The sequence below is a fragment of the Triturus cristatus genome, chromosome 10 (genome assembly GCF_964204655.1).
Source record: "Triturus cristatus chromosome 10, aTriCri1.1, whole genome shotgun sequence".
In the NCBI taxonomy this organism is placed as follows: domain Eukaryota; kingdom Metazoa; phylum Chordata; class Amphibia; order Caudata; family Salamandridae; genus Triturus; species Triturus cristatus.
This window is the reverse complement of record NC_140593.1, coordinates 45,957,986-45,981,147: the sequence shown is the minus strand read 5'-3', so window position 1 is coordinate 45,981,147 and position 23,162 is coordinate 45,957,986.

Below are 23,162 nucleotides of genomic sequence, written 5' to 3'. Positions count from 1 at the left end.
GTAGTGTTTTAGGATTTAGGGTAGTGCAATGGTGTTTGTGTAGTGTAGGGGTCATCCTGGGGGTAGTGTTTTAGGGTTTAGGTTAGTGCAGTGGTGTTTGTGTAGTGTAGGGGACGTGCTGGGGTAGTGTTTTAGGGTTTAGGGTAGTGCAGTGGTGTTTGGGTAGTGTAGGGGGTCATTCTGGCAGTTGAGTTTTAGTGTTTAGGGCAGAGCAGTGGTGTTTGGGTAGTGTAGGGGAATCGTGCTGGTGGAAATGTTTTAGAGTTTAGGGCAGTGCAGTGGTGTTTGGGTAGTGTAGGGGGTCGTGCTGGGGGTAGTGTTTTAGGGCAGTGCAGAGGTTTTTGTGTAGTGTAGGGTGTCGTGCTGGGGTAGTGTTTTAAGGTTTAGGGTAGTGTAGTGGTATTTGTGTAGTGTAGGGAATCATGCTGGGGTAGTGTTTTAGGCTTTAGGATAGTGCAGTGGTGTTTGTGTAGTGTAGGGGGTCATGTTTTAGGGCTTAGGGTAGTGGAGTGGTGTTTGGGTAGTGTAGGGGGTTGTGCTGGAAGTAGTGTTTTAGGGTTTGGGGTAGTGAAGTTGTGTTTGTGTACTGTAGGGTGTCGTGCTGGGGGTAGATTTAGGGTAGTGCAGTGGTGTTTGCATAGTGTAGGGGGTCGTGTTTTAGGGTTTATTGCAGTGCAGTGGTGTTTGGGTAGTGTAAGGGGTTGTGCTGGGGGTAGTGTTTTAGTGTTTATGGGAGTGCAGTGTTGTTTGTGTGGTGTAGGGGATCATGTTTTAGGGTTTAGGGTAGTGCAGTGGTGTTTGGGTAGTGTAGGGGGTCATGCTGGGGGTTGTTTTGTTAGGGTTTTGGGTAGTGAAGTGGTGTTTGTGTGGTGTAGGGGGTCGTGCTGGGGTAGATTTAGGGTTTAGGGTAGTGCAGTGGTGTTTGTGTAGTGTAGGGGGTCGTGCTGGGGTAGATTTAGGGTTTAGGGTAGTGCAGTGGTGTTTTCAAATTGTATGGGGTCGTGCTGGGGGTAGTGTTTTGGGTTTAGGGTAGTGCAGTGCAGTGGTGTTTGGGTAGCGTAGGGGGATCGTGCTGGAGGTAGTGTTTTAGGGTTTAGGGCAGTGCAGTGGTGTTTGGGTAGTGTAGGGTTCATGCTGGGATAGTGTTTTAGGGTAGTTCAGTGGTGTTTGTGTAGTGTAGTGGTCGTGCTGGGGGTAGTGTTTTAGGGTTTAGGGTAGTGCAGTGGTGATTCCGTAGTGTAGGGGGTCTTGTTTTAGGGTAGTGCAGTGATCTTTAGGTAGTGTAGGGGGTCATGCTGGGGGTTGTGTTTTAGGGTTTAGGGTAGTGCAGTGGGTTTTTGGTAGTGTAGGGTGTCATACTGGGTGTTGTGTTTTTGGGTTTAGGGTAGTGTAGTGTTGTGTTGTTTGTGTAGTGTAGGGTGTCATGCTGGGGGTGGTGTTTAAGGGTTTAGGGTAGTGCAGTGGTGTTTGTGTAGCGTATCTTGTCATGCTGGTGGTAGTGTTTTAGGGTTTAGGATAGGACAGTGGTGTTTGTGTAGTGTAGGGGGTCATGTTTTAGGGTAGTGCAGCGGTATTTCGGTAGTGTAGGTGTTCATCCTGGGGGTAGTGTTTTAGGGTTTAGGGTAGTGCAGTGGTGTTTGTGTAGTGTAGGGGACGTGCTGGGGTAGATTAGGGTTTAAGATAGTGCAGTGGTGTTTGGGTAGTGTAGGGGGTCATGCTGGGGGTAGCGTTTTAGTGTTTAGGGCAGAGCAGAGGTGTTTGTGTAGTGTAGGGTGTTGTGCTGGGGTAGTGTTTTAGGGTTTAGGGTAGTGCAGTGGTATTTGTGTAGTGTAGGGAATCATGCTAGAGGTAGTGTTTTAGGCTTTAGGATAGTGCAGTTGTGTTTGTGTAGTGTAGGGGTCATGTTTTAGGGCTTAGGGTAGTGGAGTGCTGTTTGGATAGTATAGGGGGTCGTGCTGGAAGTAGTGTTTTAGGGTTTAGGGTAGTGAAGTGCTGTTTGTGTACTGTAGGGGGTCGTGTTTTAGGGTTTACGGGCAGTGCAGTGGTGTTTGAGTAGTGTAGGGGTTTGTACTGGGGGTAGTGTTTTAGTGTTTATGGTAGTGCAGTGTTGTTTGTGTGGTGTAGTGGGTCATGTTTTAGGGTTTAGGGTAGTGCAGTGGTGTTTGGGTAGTGTAGAGGGTCATGCTGGGGGTAGTTTTTTAGGGTTTAGGGTAGTGAAGTGATGTTTGTGCAGTGTAGGGGGTCGTGCTGGGGGTAGATTTAGGGTTTAGGGTAGTGCAGTGGTGTTTGCAAATTGTAGAGGGTCGTGCTGGGGGTAGTGTTTTAGGGTTTAGGGTAGTTCAGTGGTGTTTGTGTAGTGTAGGGGGTCATGCTGCGGGTAGTGTTTTAGGGTTTAGGGTAGTGCAGTAGTGATTGCGTAGTGTAGGGGGTCGTGCTGGGGGTAGTGTCTTATTGTGTAGGGTAGTGCAGTGGTGTTTGTGTAGTGTAGGGAGTTGTGCTGGGGGTAGAGTTTTAGGGTTTAGGTTAGTGCAGTAGTGTTTGGGTAGATCGACAACACTAGATCTCGCCAAGCCTGCAGCGACTGCACTGTGTCACTAGGCGAGACCTAAAAGCATTGCACCAAGATGACTGCCAACACTTCCTGGATTGATGTGTTGTCAGCCAATTAGAACCAAGCTCGTGCTTGTGTAGATAGGTCCCGCCCAGATATATAAACAAATTTTTCCTTTAATATCTCAAAAACTACTGAACGGATTTACACCATTTAAAACAAGCATTTGCAATGCAATAGGTCTCGCATTTGTTAAAGTTAGAGCTGTTGGTGTTCAAAATGACAATGTTTTTTACTTTTTTTTGCAGTGCATGAATTATATATGCATAGTGCTATTGCCATTGGTATCTAAAACAAAAGTAAAAAACATTGTCATTTTTAATGCCAATAGCTCTAAGTTTAACGTTTGTGTTTGAGTAATTACACAAACAACAATTTAAATAGCACTTGGTGATTTTTTTTTAACTTGATAATGCTACTTGCCTCAATGTAAGATGTGGGAGCACTTTGAATCATATGCACACATTGACAATAAATTACAAGTATGTAAATGAAATACAGGATGTTACGACAACTGGAGGCCGCTCCCTTTCATTCCTAGCTGCACAAGATTGGAAAACCCTACTGCTGCAACCGGCATTGCGGCAGAGGCGTGTTTACTGCAGAGGCGGAGGACAGATTAAGGGTGGGTGAGGGCTGCCCCAATGTGGAAAAACATGTGAAACCCATGAAGCGTACACTGCGCCTGGTAAAAAAAACAAACAAATCACACGACACGAAGGGCATAGATGGGGGAGTGAGGGGGAACAGTGGCCTGATACAGAAAGTTGGACCGTAACTGAAACAAGCAGAAAGGAGGAGGCGGCAGCTACAGCCCAGGGAGCGAGCATTCGCATGAAGTGCAACTCTTCACAAAACTCTTATTAAATCCATTAAAGTGAAAGTGCGGCATGGGTCGCTTTACAAAAGAAATACTTTGTTAAAGTAAATTTGGTTAGCCACATGTAAAAAAAGGCGCACAGACGCCATGAAACTAAAAGCACAGCTAAAAAAAAAAAGAACTGGGCTTGTGTTTGCACAGTTCTGTGCACACCTGTGTCCCGTTGTTAGAATCCGGGGTCTCTGGTTGGCGCAGGTATGCACTTGCGACAAGCAGGGAACCTTTTCATCTAAGTCAGGGCGTAGGATTACCACTTCAAAAATAACCCCTGCTCACCCTCTAGGTAACGTGGCGCGAGCAGTCAGGCTAGATTCCAGAGGGCATTAGGTTAAGCATTCAAGGTGTCCCACACAATAACCACCAACCCACCACACAGAGACACAAGGCTGTATTTATGTAAAAATAAAGTTCTTTATATATAAGATTTCTTTACGCAGGCTTTCAAAAATACAGGTCTTCACTTAAATGAGGTTCCAGTTACTTGCATTACTTTCAGGCAGTCCACCGTTCTTAAAATGGCACTTTTCTACTTAAAATAAGCTTCTTTGGGGTGTTGTGCGCTTCGTAGCGCCTCCGGTACGCTTCGTACCACTGTTTGGACGAGTCGTGCCGTTTCTCACGCTTCTCGCGTGAGCACGCGTACGCTGGACGTGAACCGTACGGACCGTACCCTCGTAGGTACGTGTCGTACATGTCCGGTACGCCTCTTGCTGTACCTCACGCTTCCCGCGTGAGCATCGTCAATGTATTTAATGCTGTACGGGCCGTACCGTCGTCGGGACGCCTCGTACAGCTGGTTCGCACGTTGCCAAAGTTCACGCTTCACGCGTGTGAAGCGAAGCGGGACGATCGCCGTACCCAGCGAAGGAAGCTGCGTACAGGGGCGCTGCACTGCACAGTACCTTTTCTTGGGGGGCGATGTTCGTGGCGGCTCCAGAAGTCCGTCGAGGGGTGTCCCACGTCGCGGTGCTGTCCCTTGAGGTCAGTGGATGGCGATGCTTGGTGGGGCACTTCCAGGCTTCCAGGCACACAACAAAGTTCAGAAGTAGGAGGGGTAGCTCGAGGGTGATCTTTCAGTGCGGCGCGCTGTCGGCATCGCTCAAGTGACAAACAGTGTGTCGCAGGTCCTTACAATGAACTCCACGGCCAGGGGTCGCAGAGACTCGGCGCTTGGAGCCTGGTCAGTCTCTTCCTTACTTTGCGAGCTACGGCTCGGGGTGCTGTTCCTTGCTGTGCTCTGGCCAGGCAGGCAGGCCTTTACTGTGCTCACAATAGCCCCGGTGGCAGAAGTCGCGGTGCTCAGAGAGAGGAGGGCTACACAGGTTCTCTGGGGTCAGCGTTTGCAGAGTCACCTCCAGCAGCTTCTCTTCTTCCAGGGGAAAGGTAGCGCCCACTGTTCCTGGGGCGCAGTTCAGGGGGCAAGTTCACAAGCAAGCCCTTGGAGATTGTTTGTAAAGCACAAGTTGATCAAAAGTCTTTCTCAGTCTTTTCTTCCTCTCCTTCCAGCAGCAAGGCACCCACCGCAGGCCAGTCTCTCAGGCTTAGAGACAGTACTCCTCCATACAGCTTTTCCAGGTCCTTCTTTTCAGGCAGAGTTTCTTCTTGGCGCAAACAGGATCTGATTTCTTAGGAGCAGGGTTCCTTCTTTTATGCACAGTTTCTTTTGTTCTTTGTCGCCAGGGGGCCTGTGCCTGGCTCAGTCCGGTTTTGGAGCACTTTGTTTTGGTGACTCTGCTCTTTCCATTCAGTGCACAGGGCAGAGACATCAGCCGCTCCACAGGGGGCGGAGCCAGCATTGTGGTGGCAGAGCACAGGTCTATTCAGAGTCTAGGTGTACTCCTCCCACCCATCTTGGTGTAATCTCTCTACCCACCACCTGGCAGCCAGCCTGTCTGCTGGAATTCCCCAGCCCTGCCCCTCACTGAAACTAGGCAGCACACACACACAAAGCAGAGGCGGACTGAAATGGCTAAGCAAGTAAATACTAACTTTCTAAAAGTAGTATTTACAAACACAGGATATTAAAATAAACTTTACTAAAAGAAGTATTTTATTATTCTGAGTTCAGGCATACTAAACTTGACTTTCTACCATGCTCTCTGAGTCCGCTAGGATTATAGCGTGTAATAATTCCAGCAGCCCATTCTGGCCTATGGAGAGCAGGTAGCCTTCAATAGTGAAAAACGAAAATGGCTGTAATTCACTATTAGGACATGCCACACACATCAGGGCATGTCCTACCTTATGCCTACAATGCACCCTGCCCTTGGGCCTACCAGAGGGGTGACTAATATGTAGTTAAGGGAAGGTTTAGGGACTGGCAAGTGGGTGCACTTGCGCAGTCAGCGGACAGTACCAGACTGCACGCAGGTTCTGCAGTGGCAGACCTTAGACACGTTTTACTAGGCCGCTTCTGTGGGTGGCACAACCAGTACTGCAAGCCCACCAGCAGCATTTGTATTTACAAGACCTGGCACTCCTGGTGCACTTTACTAGGGGCTGATAGTAAACCAAATAGGCGAAACATGGACACCAATCAATGTATACATTTTACAAAAGGGAGCACTTGCACTGTGGCACTGATTAGCAGTGGCACAGTGCCCTGAGCAGCTAACACCAACAAAACACAAAGAGGCACATCAGCAAAAAGTGGAAGGGAAACTCATGCCAAGGTGCCAGGTCTAACACCCGTTTATTGATGTCAGATGTTGTGTGCACAGTGCTGTGCACACGTGTGTCCCTGCTATTGATGACAGGAGCTGTGTGTACAGTGCTGTGCACACCTGTGTCCCGCTTATTGATGTAAGTAGCTGTGTGCACAGTGCTGTGCACAGTGATTTACACACGTCTCCCCGTTATTGATGTCAGAAGCTGTGTGCACGGTGCTGTGCACACCCGTGTACCTGTTATTGATGTCGGGAGCCGAGTGCACAGTGCTGTGCACACCTGTGTCCTGGTCATTGAAATCAGGAGCTGTTTACTCAGTGTTGTGCACACCGTGTCCCTGTTATTGATGTCGGGAGCCGAGTGTACAGTGCTGTGCACACTTGTGTCACTGAGTGTACAGTGCTGTGCACACCTGTGCCTCTGTTATTGATGTCAGGAGCTCAGTGCACTGTGTTGTGCACATCAACATTGGTTAAGGATTTTCCCCTCACAACAGCACTAAAACTCAACACCAATAGAAGTGCTTACGACCAACTCCCTTTACTCTTCCACGCACTCTAGAAATAGTTCTTATCACCGAAACGTCTGGAAGGTGCATTGGGTCTGTGCCAAGAGGCAGGATAGCACCGTAGGCGTACGACAGCACAGCTTTTGAGACTGCGTTAGCAGTGTGTCAGACAGTGCACATCCTTACCGCCTCTTGTGAGCTGTGCACACTTGCTTTCCTTGGTGGCAGGCTGGTGACCTTGCTGGTCTGTGCGGTCGCTTGGCGCCCTCTGCTGTCAATCTGCGGGCATAGCAACAGCCATGCTACTCTAGAACTAGGGGTGGGCGGAATTTGCGAAAGTGACTTTCGCAAATTATCGCGAAAATGTTAAAAATCTCCACAAACACGTGGAAATATCGCGAGGATGCGGAAGTTTTTTTCCCGCCCGTTCGCGGTATTTTCTGCGTGGTCACGGCTCGCCAACTTACCCCTGCGGTTGCTCGTGGGCACGGCCATCTTGTTTTCACTCTTCTCGTGGTGCATGATCGCGAGAAGAAAGACGTGATCGCGCGACCAATAACATTACTGCGGGCGCGAACTGTCGCGAGACAGCGCAAATGGCTACCAACAATCCAACATCTCGTGGAGAACGCGACCGGATCGGGAAAACTTGTCGGCGAACGCAGGGATTCAGGTAAGGCGATCGCGTGCGAGCGAGAATGTATTATTTTACAGCGCGAGCAAGAAACAAATTATCGCTAAGCTGCGGAATGCGGAAATTTTGACATTTTCGCGCTCTTCGCGGAACGCGAAAATGTCAAATTATCGCAATTTCCGCGAGCGGAACGGAAATTTAGCCCAGGCCTATCTAGAACATGCCTCTCTCGCGCAGCTGCTGCCAGCCTCCCAGCACAGCGTGACTTCACTCTGATTAAACATTAACATGTGTGACGAGAATAATTCACCTGTGCGTTCACGCTCTAAGAAGGTTACAGGTTTTTTTAAAAATAGTAATGGAGTTTATCTGTACATTATGGGAAAGGAAACGAGACGGCGTGCATCAACTGGTGAATCTATAGCTTCACACGATTGTACCAGTGAGCACATATTTACAAAGGTATTTTGCATATTTACATTTTTGGACACAGAGAGGTTGCAGATTTGCCCACTTTCCTGGGACACCTGGTTCCAAAGTCTGCTGCTCAGCTGCCAGACATCATCTGTTTCTTAGAACCGCATTTTGTGCTATCAGATTCTTTCTAATAACGAGTGGTGCGCGTGCGCCACAGCAAGCCATGTGGTTTCAATTATCGCGCCCGTGTCTGGGCACGATAATTGAAACCACATGGCGGCCGGTGCGTGTAATAGACACCAATAGGCCGTGGGCGGAGCAATGCGCCCACCTTTGGCCAATTGCATGCTGTCTTTTATAAAAAGACGCACGCAAAGGCCAATAGCCTGGCCCAAAAGGAAAAGCACATGCACGAGCGTGTGCGATTCCTAGGGCCGTTTTCAAACCCCCTCCAAGAGGTCTCTCGCTGCACAAGCAGTGCTCTGCACAGCAACGCTAGGCGTGAGACCTAAAAAGGTCTCTTTCTGAACCAAGGGCTACCTTTTTTCCAAATTTGGTGTAATTCTGTTCAGCAGTTTCAGCTGTAAGTGTGTCTAAAGTTTCCTATGGGAAATTGATTTACCGACCTCCATTTTTTGAATTTCTCAGGAACTACTGAACGGATTTACTCCATTTAAAAAAAAGGTCTCTTTCTGAAACAAGGGCTACCTTTTTGCCAAATTTGATGTAATTCCATTCAGCAGTTCGAGCTGTAGCCGTGTCTAAAGTTTCCTATGGGAATTAACATAGAGAAAACACGTTTTGGGACCCCCCTTTTTTCTGGGCCCGCTTGGCGAATCACCCCGAAACTTTCAGGATCGGAACTGACTGGAGCGCCCCACAAGTTTTGAAAATTTCGCAAAGATTCATCATCTGGCGCCAAAGTTATTGGGAAAACAAAAAATGCTTTTCCTATGGAAACTAGGTCCTAACTATAACTATCTTATGGCGACCACCAGTAGATAATATAACATACTTACATAAAAGGTGCTTATGTAAATCTTTGGGTAAATCAAAAGGTCCTGGCTTACACCAGACCCAAGAAGAGTGGGAGCCGACACCCACCCTGCCTAAGTCGGACTCTAACGGCGTTCTGGCTGTGGAGTAACTGGCCTCCAGGTCCGTAATTATTGCTCAGTTCTTTAAATGAAGTCTATTTAGTAGAGATAGAAGAGGGTCTGAGAACCCGATGAGTATAAATTTGTCTCACAACAGTGACCGGTCAATGGATTCAAGAGCATCCGTGAAGTCCAGACATATACATTAGAGCAGCAGCGCGGTGCAGGATGCACTCGCGAGGAGCACAGGAGCGGCCACACAGGTAATCTGGACATTGCCCGGAGGAGTCCTGGCTAAAAGTGGGCAGAAGCGCCTTGGACCAAGCCAGTTATTCAACTCCTCTGGAACAGCACTTGAAAGACATTGAATACTAGCTATCCTCTGGTAGTCTCCAGGATTTTCTGGGTCTCCTCTTTTTAAAACTGGGGTCTAAGTGTGACCACTTAACTGGTAATTTGCTAGTTCTTAAAACAAAATGAAATAAAAGAGAGATTTAAGATCTACCGCCTGGCAGGATGAATCAATTTTTTAAGATGTTCAGACATTTCCTAACAAAGCTCTTTGCAAATGGTTGAAGTTAGAAGGGTTCGGGCTGGAAGGGTTCTGGGTTGGAAGGGTTCTGGGGCTGAAGGGTTCTGGGCCTGAAGGGTACTGGGGCTGAAGGGTTCTGAGGCTGAAGGGTTCTGGGTTGGGTTGGAAGTGATCTGGGTTGGAAGTGTTCTGGGTTGTAAGAGTTCTGAGTTGAAAGCGTTCTGGGTTGGAAGTGTTCTGGGTTGGAAGTGTTCTGAGTTGGAAGGGTTCTGAGTTGGAAGTGTTCTGAATTGGAAGGGCTCTGGGTTGGGTTGGAAGGCTTCTGGGTTGGAAGGGGTCTGGGTCAGAAGGGTTCTGGGTTGGAAAGGTTCTGGGTCGGAAGGGTTCTGGGTTGAGAGGGTTCTGGGTTGGAAGGGTTCTGGGTTGGAAGGGTTCTAGGTCGGAAGTGTTCTGGGTCAGAAGGGTTCTGGGTTGGAAGGGTTCTTGGTTGGAAGTGTTCTGGGTTGGAAGCGTTCTGGGTTGGAATGGTTCTGGGTTGGGTCGGAAATGTTCTGGGTTGGAAGGGTCTGGGTTGGAAGGGTCTGGGTTGGAAGGGTTCTGGGTCGGAAGGGTTCTGGGTAGGAAGGGTTCTGGGTTGGAAGGGCTCTGGGGTTGAAGAGTTCTGGGTCGGAAGGGCTCTGTGTAGGAAGGGTTCTGGGTTGGAAGGGTTCTGGGGCTGAAGAGTTCTGGGTTGGAAGGTTCTGGGTTGGAAGGGTTCTGGGGCGCAAGGGTTCTGGGGCGGAAGGATTCTGGGGCGGAAGGGTTCTGGGGCAGAAGGGTTCTGGGGAAGAAGGGTTCTGGTTTGGAGGGGTTCTGGGTTGGAAGGGTTCTGGGTTGGAAGGGTTCTGGGTTGGAAGGGTTCTTGTTTGGAAGGTTCTGGGTTGGAAGGGTTCTGTGTTGGAAGGGTTCTGGGTTGGAAGGGTTCTGTGTTGGAAGGGTTCTGGGTTGGAGGGGTTCTGCATCGGAAGGTTTCTGTGTTGGAAGGGTTCTGTACATTCAGATGACGCATTTCTGAGGTCAGTGGGTTTAGTTTATATATTTGGGTGGATTCCGCACTTCAAGGGTGGGCCTGTTGCTTTTAGGAGTTGAGCTCGCCTTTAAGACCGTCTCTCTGAGTCATTAATTAGAGTGCCCATTAAAGGCCTGAACACAAGCCAACGAAAGCATTGTGACAACTGCGCAAACATCTGTTTGTTCATGGACTGCAGTTACAAGTGCGCAATGCTTGGTCACAACTGGTAATAATCAAGATATTGACACTCCACGACTGGCTTCTGGCCGAGTGCCCGCTCTGATGTTCGCGGACGACACATTGCTGTTGTCCCGGACATCGTCGGGCATCCAGCGGGTACTGGATGGGTTCGCGGCCTTTTGTGCCTCGCAGGGACTGGAGATCAACCTGGGGAAAACCAAGTTTATGATCTTCAATCCCCCGAGGCACACACGCCCGAATCCCGTACTGGGAGGTGCCCCCCTGGAAAGAGTTAAGACCTTCATTTACCTGGGGGTCACGCTTACCGAGAATTTTGCCTGGGATGCCCAAGTAGTAAAATATTCTCTGAGGCTATCTCAGGTATCGGGGGGTATTGGTAGTTTCTATAGAAATTCTACTTTTAAACCCGTCTCCCCCGTACTAGAGATCTACAAAACCCAGGTCAGGTCTGCTGCACTGTATGCTGCAGAATTGTGGGGTCATACAAATACATCTAACCTTCTGAAGGTAGAACAAGCTTTTATGCGAGGCCTGGTTGGCCTCCCCCAGAGCACGCCTCTGATACCTTTGCGTTTGGACATGGATTTGGTTCCCGTTAATGACTTGGCTGCCGCACGACCACTACTTTATTGGAGAAGGCTATGGTCTGTCCCCGAGCTTGAATCTTATAGAACTAAATTTAGTGCAATCTGGGGGACTCTAAAGTAAAAAAAAATCCCTTGGGTACTCCATATAAAGTCTTTTCTTTACCAAATTGGCTTACCACAACTCTGGGATACTCCGGACATTAGCTGTATGAGGACCCAGAGGTCTGAGATATTGGCAGCTGTGAGATTTCATAATTGTAATACATTAAGCTGCTCAACTTCTCTGGGCAGGCTGACCTCTGAGTTCCTAATGGTGAAAACTGAATCTAAGTTGGAAGTATTTCTGGATTTGGTGCAGCCGCCACTGGCGAGAAAACTTTATATTCAGCTGAGATATGGCTGTCTCCCAATTGAGGCCTTCCTATCAAGCTGGGGAAAATCGTTGGAGGGCAATTGTCCAATTTGTAAATCATGTAAAGAAGATGTTGTGCATATTTTGCTTTTCTGTCCTGCATACAGTACGATTCGAAAATGCTGGCTCTTTCCTTTGTGCAAAAGATTGGGCCTCAGGCATTGTGCACAAGCCTGCAGAGTTCTAACCAAAGATACAGACCCACTTATTGTTTATGCAGTTTCCCGCTTTTTATTTGGTATGTGGCGGAGAAGGTTAAGTTTTATTAACACAAAGTAATGGCCCATGAGCTTCCCTTTTTCATTAACTGATCATGATAACCAATTGTTTAATAATTTTTTAACAATATTTGTCTATTTATGATCTTATGCTTGTACTTGTATATATTTTATTGTACTTTTATGGTCTTGTTACCGAAATAAAGTTATCAATGATGATGAATAATCAAGTGTGTTAAGATCTCCCCCCGTCTTTCCACTTCAATAGGTGAAATCTGCCGGAAGTTATCAAGGGGCAAAGAACATGCGGATTGTGGTGCAGAAAGCACAACAATCGCTGTGTTATTCCACTAACAATCAGAGTAAAAGATCATTTCCACATCTGATAAATTCGGAACACCCTGATCAATGGGTGCTTAGGTCGTCTTTCCACCACAGATTGATCAGATCAGCCCTTCACCCAGGTAGACACTGCATGTGGAGGCAAACTTAGATATGCAACAGAAAAGCAAGCTTGGGTATCCGCAACGCCCTGCAGACTTGATATGATTGGGTAACCTCTGCCCCTGTAGACGTGGTATGATTGGGTAACCTCTGCCCCCTGCAGACTTGGTATGATTGGGTAACCTCTGCCCCTGTAGACGTGGTGTGATTGGGTAACCTCTGCCCCCTGCAGACTTGGTGTGATTGGGTAACCTCTGCCCCCTGCAGACTTGGTATGATTGGGTAACCTCTTCCCCTGTAGACGTGGTATGATTGGGTAACCTCTGCCCCCTGCAGACTTGGTGTGATTGGGTAACCTCTGCCCCTGTAGACGTGGTATGATTGGGTAACCTCTGCCTCCTGCAGACTTGGTGTGATTAGGTAACCTCTGCCCCTGTAGATGTGGTATGATTGGGTAACCTCTGCTCCTGTAGACGTGGTGTGATTGGGTAACCTCTGCCCCCTGCAGACTTGGTGTGATTGGGTAACCTCTGCCCCCGTAGACGTGGTATGATTGGGTGTTAGCTGCCCTTTCCAGGCTTGCTATGATTGGGTAACCTCTACCCCCTGCAGACTTGATATGATTGGGTAACCTCTGCCCCCTGCAGACTTGGTGTGATTGGGTAACCTCTGCCCCTGTAGATGTGGTATGATTGGGTAACCTCTGCCCCTGTAGACGTGGTGTGATTGGGTAACCTCTGCCCCCTGCAGACTTGGTGTGATTGGGTAACCTCTGCCCCCTGCAGACTTGGTGTGATTGGGTAACCTCTGCCCCCTGCAGACTTGGTGTGATTGGGTAACCTCTGCCCTCGTAGACGTGGTATGATTGGGTGTTAGCTGCCCTTTCCAGGCTTGCTATGATTCGGTAACCTCTACCCCCTGCAGACTTGATATGATTGGGTAACCTCTGCCCCCTGCAGACTTGGTGTGATTGGGTAACCTCTGCCCCTGTAGAATTGGTGTGATTGGGTAACCTCTACCCCCTGCAGACGTACTGTGATTGGGTATCCTCTGCCCTTTTCATGCTTGCTCTGATTGGATAACCTCTGCAGACGTGGTATGATTGCGTAGCCCCTAACTCACAGGTCTGTGACGCTGCAATCTTTGACAGCTGCTGTCCCTGCATTCATGATTGGCTCATCTCTGACCACTGCAGCCATGGCATGTTATGTGACCTCTGATCCCTTTACAGCATGATTGTGTAACCCCTGACCCCTGCAATCTTGGCATGAAAGGGTGATAACAGGATCTCTGCACCCCCACCCTCCAGGATCAGACCGCCTTAGGCTGACTGAGAACACATGGATATTTGGTTTGATTGGTAACCTTTGACCCCATTTATTTTTTGTTCGACTAATTAATCCTTACTACTGAGTCCTCGGCAAGTTTATTTAACTGCTCACAGGCTACCCAGGCCTTCGCTGGGCAAGTCGAAGTTTATCTCTACGTCATATCCTTATTGACCAACCTCTTACGCTGTGGCATGGCAGGCTGCCCCTAACACCCTAGGGGTGCACGAACCCCGCGTAATTTGTTTTCGTGTAAAAATGCGAAATTACAGCAAGATTGCCAAAATTACGCACAGTAACGCATATTTAAAATCTGTCATTCCACGCTGTATTTTAGTGTGAAATGCCTCTAATTTTTGCCGCGAGAATGCATTGAAAGAGAGGTAACCTCGGCTATGGCACCAGTAACGTTTCTGAGAAGTTCCCGACCACTGCACTGGTAATCGAAAGCCGCTGTGCTAATGGTGTGATTGGATAATCAGTAAACTGTTCATCCATTGAAGGACTGACTGAGCCCAGTAGTAATGATCATGTTGTAACCCCACAACTCTGCCATCTGTTTCTTGATTGGTAACCCCGTTTCATTCTGCGTTATTTGGGTAGCACGGTGCACCTGATTCCCTACCGGAGCACATGAAAATAGTGGGTGACCCCACCCCTTCGCTTCTATAACAGCTTACGGTAACACCTGACACCTGTGGATTTAACTGTATAGGGGCGTTTCAGACTATCACGACAGAGTGATAGCAGATCTGTGCGGTTGCAGCATAGGGGGGTCGCTCCGGAAGTTCCACCTTGTGTGGGTGCTCTCTGACCCCTGCAGTAATAGCACCACTAGATAACCCCTGAACCCTATAGCCATGTCATGGTTGTGTCACCCACTTAAGTAGCCCTTTAAACATGTCTCAGGCCTGCCATTGCAACCTCTATGTGCAGTTCTAAACTGTCATTTCTGCACGGCAAAATAAACCTTTTTGCTAGACCCAAAATGTCCTTTTTCATACATATAAGTCACTCCAAGGGTATGCCCTAGACAGACCCCCAGAGGCAGGGTGCAGTGCATTTCAAAAGTTGGACATGAACTTCTAACTTTCACATGTCCTGGTAGTGAAACACTCTTAAATTAGTTCTTAACTACTGCAGGGCCTACCCTTCTATAGAATAGCAATAGAATGTATTTATTTATATCATTTATAGAGCGCATGAATCACCCCAGCCGGGGTATCTCCGCGCTGTAACAGCCTTAGACAACCAAAACGGCAAGATCAGAACAGTGAGGTTTTTAGCAGCTGTCTGAGGAGTAGGTAGTTGGTGCAGAGACGTAGGTGGATGGGCAGTTGGTTCCAAAGTGATGGAGCCAAATAAGAAAAGCATTTACCCCATAATCTAGCCTGTTTTATGCGAGGGATGAGCAGGAGATCTTTGGACCCTGAGCGAAGGAAGGGTCCTAGAGGGTGTGTATCTGACCAGCTTGTTTGACATATATCTTGGTCCCATATTGTTCATGGCTATGAACACGATGCAGCAAATCTTGAAGTTTATTCTCTTGCGAATGGGTAGCCAATGCAGCTTACAGAGTGGGGGAAGTGAAGCTGTTCTGGGGGGGGGGGGGCGTTGGTCACTAAACGGGCTGCCGTATTCTGGACTACCTGCTGTCTGTTTAAGGAAGATTCCTTGGCTGAGATTAACATAGCATTGCAGTAGTCCAGACAGCTTAAGACCAGTGCTTTTATCAGGGATTTTCGTGTTGATAATGGGAGTAGGGGGAAGACTTTGCGAACAAGGCTTAATATATGAAAGCAGGCCCTAGTGGTTGAGGTAGCATGCTCCTCCAAGCTAAGCTGCTGGTCAATTTGGACCCCTAGGTTCTTTACCACTTGTTGTGGGGATGGGTCCGGGCCCAGTTCTCCTGGCCACCAGTTGGGTGACCACCTCGTTACTGCTTCTTTGAATAACATTACTTTATTACATTTAATAGGCTATAATTTTCAAATGGGAGTCAGCAACCTGTTCATGTTTGGTGTCTTTGGAATTGTAATGAAAAATCCTAACTTACGGAACAGTCAGATTTGAGTTACAATTTTGATAATGGTACTTTTAGAAAGTTGGCATTTTGCTGCTTTAACCATTTGGTGCCTGCAGCCTGTCTCTGGGTCACATGGCTGAGTATAGTTGACAGTTGGGTTTTGTGTATTCCTCCTAGACAGCCACACACAATAGGGAGATTAGGTGTGTCTGGATTGACCATCACTGGCAGGATGGGAGAAAGAAAATGGACCCAACCCCATTTATATTTGAATAGGCTGTGTCCTGCCTCCACACAAGGGGCTGCATATCCCTGTTGTTAGTCTGCAGCTAGGGCCCGGAAGGTAGGGCACCTGTGCACTTCAAAGGCATGCCTCTAGAAGCTGCTCCCCAATTCAAAGGCACAACTTGGTACAAATACTGGATGTTAAATATCAACTCTTCAGTACACTTCTTTACTTTTGGATCCTGTGACAGGTAGAAGGACTGCCGTACTTCTGAAAGTTCTGCCACTCTGCTGGACTGCTGCTCTGGATTAATACTGCTCTGAAAGACTGCTGCCCTACTGTGCTGGCCTGCTGCCTGCTGTCTAAGTGCCTGGGTTTGATGGACTTAACCTACTGCTCTAAACCCAGGATCGCAGCGTGACTTCTTGCAGGAAGTAAAACGTATACAGTGGGGCAGCAGGAAACAGGAAAGAAGAGGATCAAATATAGGAAAGCGAGGCGGGGCAAAAGAGGGGGAAACAGAAGGAGACAGGATGGGTATGAAAACGAGATCTTGGAGCAAGAAGAACTAAAGAATGGAGACAATAGTGAATTGAAAGTGCTGAACGTTTCTGATCAGACTTTGAGTAATTATATGATTTCTGTTCTTAAGAAAGGATTGAGTTTCTGTCCGAATTACAAAGGAGATATTTGTGATTTAAAAATAGATCTCTTTAAATTCATTAGATGCTTAAAATTACAGAAACATTTTGCACTCTATCCACAACAAAATAAAGGTGTTGAAACAACTGCAGAAGGTGTGACTCTAAGTACATCCACTATACAAGAAATACATGACACCATGACTTTGCTATCTATCACTGAATTAGAAGAGGACCCCATAACGATAGCGGAAGTTCTGGACCTTTTGGACATTAGAGCAGATCTGACACTGGTTAGTGGGCTCCAATCTAGGTCGAAATGGTCTCCTAGCTTGGCAAGCGGGAATATTATAGAGGTTTTCCATAAATTGGTAACAAAAGATGTGGACGATTATGTCAAGAAACATGGGTCTACACTGGGGATTGGGAGAGACAACCTGACTACAAAGGAACGTATAGCATTAAAGATCTTATGATGAATGAGGACCTCACTATAAAAAAAGCAGACAAAGGAGGGAACGTAGTAGTGATGAACCGTAGTGTTTATGAGAGGGAAATATATTCACGGTTGCATTATACCCAGGGAGGGACAGAACCCCGTATTTGCATTGGTGACTATGAGTAATGGCTTATTGAATGGTTGGTATGACAACTGCTTACTCAATGAAGACGAATACCTCTATGAAGAAATAAAAACCTTCTAAGGGGTTCACTGATACACCTGGTCCTTTAAACCAAGAGGAGATTGGCACGGAAGCTGTAATATCAAAGGAACATATTTAATAACCTCACATGAGGGAGACTGTGTCATACAGTACCCTCAGGCCACTGTAGGAGACATTCTAAGGAGTACAGAGAACAGGGGCCTTTTATACGACACAGGGGCTCAAAAGGAGGCGGTGCAAGTACACATGAGAAGAGTTACACACATAGATGGTCATACAGAAACTGCACAGTCAACAAGTAGGAGGAGTAATGAGTTGCTGACATCAGTTAGAACAGTCTGACAGTTACAGTCTAAGGCAGGTGCATTCTGGCAGCTACAGGTCCCTCTGAGCATGTACAAGGCTCTGGAAGAGGGAGAAAGCATACCGTGAGCACATGGCTAACTAAAATGGCTGCCAGGAACAAAATGGCTTTCAGCTCATGCTAATAGCAATTCCTGCAATCTTTAACAGACGGTCCTTTTAGCATGAGCTAAAGACATCCCTATGATCAAGAAGGAACATAGAAAATATTTTGCACATTTATTCTCATAAATTCATCAATATTCTAATCCATTGCTAGGTGGGCATTTCTCATTCTAAATATTAAGCGGGCATATATAAAGTATAAGCAGGAGTACAAAGGGAACAGAGCATTGGGTCATAATTAACACACAGGTATCAGGAGAACACATATTTAAAAAAACATTTTCAATAGACTTTTCCAATGTTCTTTTTATGAGGGCTAGAGTATCAATTAATATACTCAAGGAAAGGGCAAAGTAACATTTGTTAACTGCTCAGAAGAACGTTTCTCTTGCAGAATAAACATTATTCCTAATGCAAATATTAAAGCAGTCAGACATCAATCAATCAATCAAAGACATTTATAGAGCGCGCTACCTACCCGTAGGGTCTCGAGGCGCTATGGGGGGGGGGGGGTGCCGCTACTGCTCGAACAGCCAGGTCTTGAGCTTCTTCCTGAAGGAGAGGTGGTCTTGGGTCAGGCGCAGGTCTGCCGGGAGGGAGTTCCAGGTCTTGGCGGCCAGGTAGGAGAAGGACCTTCCTCCTGTGGTGGCTCTGCGGATGCGTGGGACGGCGGCGAGGGCGTGGCTGGCGGATCGGAGGTGGCGTTTGGGAGCGTAGAAGTTGATTCGGTTGTTGAGGTAGCTCGGGCCTTGGTCGTGGAGAGATCTGTGTGCGTGGGTAAGGAGGCGGAAGGTGATTCTCTTGTTGACCGGGAGCCAGTGCAGATCTCTTAGGTGTCCGGAGATGTGGCTGTGTCGTGGGATGTCGAGGATGAGTCTGGCTGAGGCGTTCTGGATGCGCTGGAGCCTCTTCTGGATCTTGACGGTGGTTCCGGCATAGAGTGCGTTGTCGTAGTCCAGTCGGCTGGTGACAAGGGCCTGGGTGACGGTCTTCCTGGTCTCTGTGGGGATCCACCAGAAGATCTTCCGCAGCATGCGCAGGATGTTGAAGCATGACGAGGAGACGGCGTTGACTTGCTTGGTCATGGAGAGGGAGGAGTCCAAGATGAAACCCAGGTTGCGTGCGTGGTCCGTCGGTTTGGGTGCGGTGCCCAGGGCGGGGGGCCACCAGGAGTCGTCCCAGGCGGAGGGCGAGGAGCCCAGGATGAGGACCTCCGTCTTATCTGAGTTCAGTTTCAGGCGGCTCGTCGTCATCCACTCGGCTACCTCTCTCATCCCTTCGTGCAGGTTGGCTCTGGCGGTGGCGGGGTCGTTGGTCAGGGAGAGGATCAGCTGGGTGTCGTCGGCGTAGGAGATTATGTTGAGGTTGTGTTGGCGTGCGATGGCCGCGAGGGGGCTCATGTAGACGTTGAAGAGAGTCGGGCTCAGTGAGGATCCTTGTGGGACGCCGCAGATGACTTTGGTGGCCTCTGACTTGTACGGTGGTAGGCGGACTCTTTGTGTTCTTCCGTCGAGAAAGGAGACGATCCATTCCAGCGCCTTCTCCTGGATTCCGACGTTGCTGAGGCGCTGCACTAGGGTGCGGTGGCAGACCGTGTCGAAAGCCGCGGAGAGGTCTAGGAGGATGAGGGCCGCTGTTTCCCCGTTGTCCATCAGGGCTCGGATGTCGTCGGTGGCGGCAATGAGGGCGGTCTCGGTGCTGTGGTTGGCACGGAAACCGGACTGTGATGGGTCGAGGGATCCATTCGTCTCGAGGAAGGCGGCCAGCTGTTTGTTGACGGTCTTCTCGATGACTTTGGCTGGAAACGGGAGGAGCGAGATGGGGCGGTAATTCTTGAGTTCGGTGGGATCTGCTGTAGGTTTCTTCAGTAGAGCGCTGAGTTCGGCGTGCTTCCAGCTCTCGGGGAAGGTGGCGGTGTCGAATGAGGTGTTGATGATGTCCCGCAGGTGGGGTGCGATGACAACGTCGGCTTTGTTGAAGACGTGGTGAGGGCAGGGGTCGGTAGGAGATCCGGAGTGGACGGAGTTCATCGTGTGGACAGTGTCTTCGGTGTTGACCGGGGTCCAGGCGCGGAGGGTGGTGGTGGGTGGAGGTCCTGCGGTCGTGGCGTGCGTCGGTTGAGTGCTGAAGCTGTCGTGTATGTCCGCGATCTTGTTGTGGAAGTAGGAAGCGAGGGAGTTGCAGAGGTCTTGCGAAGGGGTGATGTCGTTGTTTCCGGCGTTGGGGTTGGAGAGCTCTTTCACGATGTTGAAGAGTTCCTTGCAGTTGTGTGCGTTGTTGTCTAGTCGGTTTTTGAAAGCTGTTTTCTTGGCGATGCGGATCAGTTGGTGGTGTTTCCGGGTGGCGAGCTTGAGGGTGGTCCTGTTGTCCGGCGTGGGTTCCCTTCTCCAGGCTTTCTCGAGGGCCTGGCAGTCCTTCTTGGAGCTCTTGAGTTCGTCGGTGAACCATGGAGCTCTCTTACTGCCGGGTCTGCTGGGCGGGGTCCTCAGTGGGGCGAGTTCGTCTGCGCAGTTGCTGATCCACTTCGTGAGGTTGTCGGCGGCCTGACTGGGGTTCGCTGAGCTGGCCGGAGGGTGCTGGCTCAGGGAGGCGGCGAGCTGGTCGGCTGTGATCTTGTTCCAGCTTCTTCGGGCAACCTGTTGCTGTTGGTGGTGGGTCGTCGTTCTTCTGAAGGTGAAGTGGATGCATCTGTGGTCTGTCCAGTGGAGTTCTGTGGCGTGGCTGAAGGTGATGTCTCTGCTGGATGAGAAGATGGCGTCGAGTGTGTGTCCGGCGAGGTGGGTGGGGGTGGACACCAGCTGCTTGAGTCCAAGGTTGGCGAGGTTGTCGAGCAGGGTGCTGGTGTTGCAGTCGTTGTTGTTCTCCAGGTGGAAATTGAAGTCCCCCAGGAGGATGTAGTCAGCGGAGGGGAGGGCGTGCGGGCTGACGAAGTCGGCGATGTCCTCGCTGAATTGTGTGCGTGGTCCCGGAGGTCGGTAGATCAGGGTGCCTCTGAGGGTGGTCTTCGGGTCGGTGTGGATCTGGAAGTGCAGGTGTTCGGCGGAGGGTGGGGTGTTGTCGGTGCTGGTCGTGATGCGGATGGTGTTCTAGTGGATGATGGCGATGCCTCCTCCCACCTGGTTGGTGTTGCGGTCCTTCCGGGTGATCTTGTAACCTTCAGGGATTGCGATGGCGATGTCGGGCGCTGAGGAGGCGTTCATCCAGGTCTCCGTGATGAAGGCAACGTCGGGGGCTGTGGTGTCGAGGAGGTTCCAGAGTTCGATGGCGTGTCTGTGGACGGAGCGGGTGTTGAGCAGGATGCACTTGAGGTGGTTGCTGCTGGTGCTCGGCTTGGCGGGTGCTGGTGTCGGGCAGGTCCCGATGCAGGTGAATTTGCAGGTGTTGCAGCTGAAGGGTCCGTGGGTGTGTCGTGGGGTGGCTCTGCAGCATCCCGGGACTCGGCCGGTGTTGAGTGCGATGAGGGTGGCGGCGGTGTACGTCAGGCGGGTCGGTCGGGGTCCTCGTGGGCCAGGGGTCCTGGCACTGGGCGCGGTCCAGGCGCGGACGTCGGCGCACAATCGGCGCGCCCGCTGCGCGTGACCGCTGCGCGTTCGCACGGTCGCCATTTAAGGCAAAGTGCGCGGGTGGGCGGAGCAGCTGGGAGGCGGGAGCGGGGAGGGAACAGAAAGAAAAAAGGGGCGGGGTCAGCGGTGGTGGCGGGAGCGGGGAGCGGGGAGGGAAGGTGGAGGGCGGCGAGGTAGGCGGGCAAACAGGAAGGAAAACGCTATCACGGGCAAGAAAAACAGATTAAACCAGGCACAGAGGGAAAATAAACAGCGTTAACACGGGCCGAAACTGACAGGAAAAACAGGCACAAGTGTCGAACAAAACAAGAAAAACAAATCCAAAACAGACAACAGCCGGGAGAGCCGGCAGCGAGGCAGGCAGCGAGGCAGAGGGCAAGGCGATGGGGCACACGCAGCAGCTGGTGGCCGTGCGGCGCGGGGGTGTCCCACAAGTAATATTACAAAAACAATCCTGGCTGCAGGGGACCAGGAGGACCACACAGGGCCATAGTAATTAGGATGAGGAGCCGCAAAGGGCTGCTCCTCCTCAAAAATGGGACGACCAAAGGTGTACATTGCTAACAATAAGAAGTCCTTGGGAAATTGAAGCCGCTGTACAACCAGCCAGAGGGGAGTCTTCTCCCTGTGTCCGTTTGAGCCTCACAGGCAGACTCCTATTGTTCATCCAGCGGTGGAGCTGCACAACTCGCAACTCAGGAAAAATGATCACGGACCAGTTTCAAGGGAAAAGTTTCTTCTTTCAGGATAGGGCAATCACCCCCCAGGGCAAAGTCCCTCAGCGATCCTGTCCAGTGTTTCAGGCAGTGCACCAGTTTTCTTCACTTTAATCTAACAGGCACCAGAGACACAGCACCTGTACCCTAAACTCAAGTCCTTCCCTAACTCCTGTATTGCTCCGCTGGCGCACTGCTCTTTTGTTGGGGCCACAGATTGTACCCAGTATGCCCAGGCATTCCTTGGTCAACAAACAAAGGTGTAGACTCATTTATTTCACAGCCAGTATTCAGGGGTGTGATGCTGAAGCAACCCTTATTTCAAAGGGGCTCACCTCAAGCAAAAGCCTCCCTGCCGTTCTGGTCGGTCTGTGACTCTCAGCTGGGCATCAAAAACTGGATCCACGACTTCTCCTTTCTGGTTTGTGACCCCATCTTTCGCCCAAGACAGTGGCAGGGGCACACATTTCACATCCCAGTGCTTCCGGCCTTCTACCTTCACTGAGGTCCTGTTTGCCAGCAACGCCTCTGCTGGTTACCTTCACTTTGGCTTCAAGCTGGTCTGGTGCTGACTCCTCAGGCTGGATCTGATGTCCGGGCCCCTCTGGCAATGCTTGTAAGGCCAATATAGGATAATGGGGTAACCCAGTTATGTGCAGAACCTGGGGATTTGTGCATTAAGGGAACAGTGGTTCTGCCACTTAATAGCTTCAAAAGAGCATACAATCTGTTTTCAATGTATGTCCCTCTAATCTGATGGGACTCACATCTAATGAAAGTTTATGTATCTTAATTACATCCAAACCAAACCGAAATCAAAACAAACATTTGTTTCTCAGATATGATTTTATAATAAATTCATGTGAATCATGTGCTCAACAAGGAATAAGTAAATACATACACAGATAAACACTATACAATTACAAAAATAAATGAAATGAAGTGAACACAAAACTATGACTCTACTTATCACAACACCATATACAAGAGACACATCAACATAAATTCAAAGAAAACACATTTAGTCAAAGTGTGAAATAATGTTTAGAATGTATCAACCCAGTGTGAAATGAATCTTGTTAATCTGTCTTAATCTGGGTGATCATTTACACTTGATATTGAGCGTCGACGTTTCGAGCCCTGGAAAAATGTGAAAAGGTACTCGTCTGTGGGGGGGTCTTCCTCAGGACTAAAGAATCTGTGTATGGCCTTCTAAGAAATCGGGGATTCACCTGATACAAATGGTTGTAAGGCAGCAAATATCTATTGG